Below are 3711 nucleotides of genomic sequence, written 5' to 3' on the forward strand. Positions count from 1 at the left end.
TGGTTTACTATACATCATTAACTTATTGCAGTTGATGTTCAAATAATATTATACTACATCAACCATAGTGTGGTGGTATATTTCTGTTTCCTACCTCTCATATTTTATGATATTGTTGTTCTATATTTTAATTCTACATTTCTAAACCCCACAATATAGTCTATAAAAGTGACTGAAAAATGAAAAAGTTAGTTTATATTATTCTAAACAATTTTATATAAATATTTTCAAAGACAAGTAGGCATATATATAGCAAATAAGGGATAGGGGAAAATTATTTCAAGCTGTTTTGCTCTATGTCAAGTCACTCACCTTCCCCCCTCCTTGGCGTTGCCTTGTGCATGTGATATTTGAATAATTTCATTAACTTTTTAGTTTTCAGAAATGGTACTTATATAATAATATGTCTATATGGTTTAATTAAGTGTCCTATGTTATTGTTCCCTCCCACCCAAAATACATGCCTAGTTATGAAGTATATTTAGGATTTATTATTTTCCAAATATATCCCTCATACTAAGTTCACAAATGCTATGATAGTAACTGTGATTTGATGTTATGGTCCTATTACCCTTAGCTTTATCTCACCTGCAATACAGGGAAAACTGGACATTTCATATATTTTAAATTGTGATATATATATATATATATATATATATATATATGTTGTGTTAATGAAGGGTTAAAGGATCATTATAGAAAATTGGGAATTACAGAAATATGTTTCCCTTTCTTTCATCTCTTCTTTTAAAAGGATAGCAGCCCTTCGATCCTTAGCTTACTTCCCAGAGGAGGCCATGACTGGCCCTTTGGCATATGCACACACATGCATACATGCATACTCTGGTGTGGATGTGGGGCCATTTACTCAATTGGGTCCATGCCAGACACATTAATGTGCATCTTGATTTTCTGTAACTTAATATCTCTGTAAGAACAATTAGGCAACAGACTGATGAGCAAGTGATTTTGACAGGCAAGTTTCAGAAAAGAAAATATAAATGATTAGTGAACATATGAAAAGACCTTAAAAAGTGAAATTAAACCTACAACTAACTATATTTCATCTACTTAAGTGACAGAGAAAAAGCTTTTATCTTATATTGTTGAGGAGGTGGTGAAAAGGACCCTTTTGTACTTTGTTCCAATGTTAACTTCCACTGAAGCCTATTCTGACCATTTTACTGGAAATTTTAACAATTTTCCCTCTAAACCCTCCTCATTCTGGATCTCCTGTGTCCCTTTATCCTTCATGTTCATTTTTCCTTTGGCATTTATCACCTCCCAAAAGACCTGTGTATTCAACAACCATGTATAGAGCACTTTCTAAGTGCAGGATACTGTTCTTAGAACTCTGAACATGTTGAACTCACTCCATCCACAGCATAGCCCTATTGGGGTAGATATTACCCTCATTTTCAAGGAAACCACTGAGATAATATGAATTAAGTATGTTGCCCAGGGTCATATACCTGGTAGATGGGAGAACCAGGACATAAAATCAAGCAGTTAGCCATTTTGCCAATCTATATTTTTATTATGTTTATTGATTATATATCTGCTTTTCCCAGTTAGGAGGTAATCTGTCTGTTTTACTCACTGATATATGTCAAGTTGCTGGGACATTGTCTAAGGAAGATGGACTGAAAAAATTTTTAATGAATCAATGAGTGATAGTTATGATGTCAATTAATACTATCTCTACTACTAGTAACAAAGGTACCACACTAACACAAAGTGTTAGTAATGGGAACTCTGTATTTTCTGCATGATTTTTCTGTACACTTATAACTTTCTACTAAAAATTATCTAAAAAATCCAGTAGTATTGATAAAAATTTATACAAATATATTACCTTTAAAAATTTAAACAATTTAACTGGATCTATCAAAATTTAAACATCTATACCCTTTGACTTAGTAATTTAAATTCTTGTAATTTACTTCATGGATATATTCAGATATGTGTACAAAAGAAATACGTACAAGGATATACATTGCAAGAGAGTTTGCAATATCAGGTGGAAAACAATCTACACATCTGTCCTTCACTAGGAGGCTATTTAAATAAATCATGATGCATCCATATCATGAACTGGTACAAAAAGGTAAAAAATAATTTGTATTTGTTCCATAGGCAATTATATTGAGTTGACTATGTTCTAGGTATTGTTCCAAACACTCTATATACCTTAATTGATTCTAACCTGTGAAATCCCAGTGAGGTAAGTCCGGTAACAATTCATTACCATTTAACAGATGGAAACATGGAGGCACAGAGATGTTAACTGACATATTCAGTGTCACATGAATAATATGCCCCATATCTGAGACTGAATGCACGGGCTGGCTTAAGAGTCTGTCCTCTTTTTTTATTTTATTTTATTTTATTTATTCACTTTTAAAAAAATATTACATTCAAAAAATATGAGGTCCCCTTTCACCCCAACCACCCCCACCCCACCACCACCCCCACAGTAACACTTTCCCCCATCATCATGACACATCCATTGCAACTGGCGAGTACATCTCTGTGCATTGCTGCACCCCATGGCCAGTGGTCCACACCACAGCCCACACTCTCCCATGTTCCATCCAGTGGGCCATGGGAGGACATAAGTGTCTGTCCTCTTGACCTCCACACTACCTGGCCTCTAATGTAGTGGATCTATGTGACCAGAGATGGAACAATTACCAGGGTATCCTGGTACCTGAAAAGTCAGGGTGCAGAGCAGGTTGTATAATGTTCTATCATTTGTAATCAAAAGTTGTATAATGTTCTATCATTTGTAATTCCAGTCTGATAACTATTTTTCTAAAAAGTTTTGAAGGTGACTCCACTGTTTGCTGGCATCCAGTGTTGCTCCTGAACACTCTGAAAACATTCTGATCCCAAACTCTTTGCATTTGGTCTAGTGTCTCTCTCCAGAAGCTTTACAGATCTCTTTAATCCCAGTGATGAGAAGTTTTATGATCCTTGTGTCATGGCATACTTTTTTCCTATTCATTGTGTTGGGCACTAGATGGTCCTTTCTATCTAAATGTCAGCATATAGAAATAGTTTCTCTGGGGATATTCTGTTTCTCCAGGGAAGACACCTACTGTATTCTATTATCTGCCTATTGGGTTCCTGTGAGCAGAATGTGGAGGGGCTGAGGGTCTCAGAATTCAATGTGTGGAGTTTGGAAACCTGGACTCTAGTACAAAATTTTATACTGATTCATTGTTTTTACTTCACCTTGATGACTCAGCAGTTTATGGTTCCTTAATAATGATAGCGAGGGATTTGACTAGAGGATCTCTGAGGTACCTAAAATTCTGAAATATTTGTGATAGGATAATGAAGGAACATTGTTGGAAGTAGAGAAAAGCAGAGCAGAGACTTTCAATGCTAAGGGAAGAGAAGATTTCTCTAAAGAGAGCTAGTGAACTTGTTTTTGACCACATGTAGTTCTTAGACTACAAAGCTATATGGCTCAACACAACCAGTAAAATCAGCAGAAAAGTAGTAACTCCCTCACCTTGTTCTAGTTAAATAAGTCTACTTAGTCTTAGATTCACTCAAGTGTTAATAATTACAAAGGGAAAAATTTTCCTAAATTATATTTTAATCAAGTGGTGTTGCATTATTTACTGAGTAACTGTTTATTTCAAAAGTTACAATATAGAGTGAGTTACCCAATACTGAGTGTTCTCAGAAAACATTGGTCAG

This window comes from Dasypus novemcinctus, chromosome 6, assembly GCF_030445035.2.
Source record: "Dasypus novemcinctus isolate mDasNov1 chromosome 6, mDasNov1.1.hap2, whole genome shotgun sequence".
In the NCBI taxonomy this organism is placed as follows: Eukaryota; Metazoa; Chordata; class Mammalia; order Cingulata; family Dasypodidae; genus Dasypus; species Dasypus novemcinctus.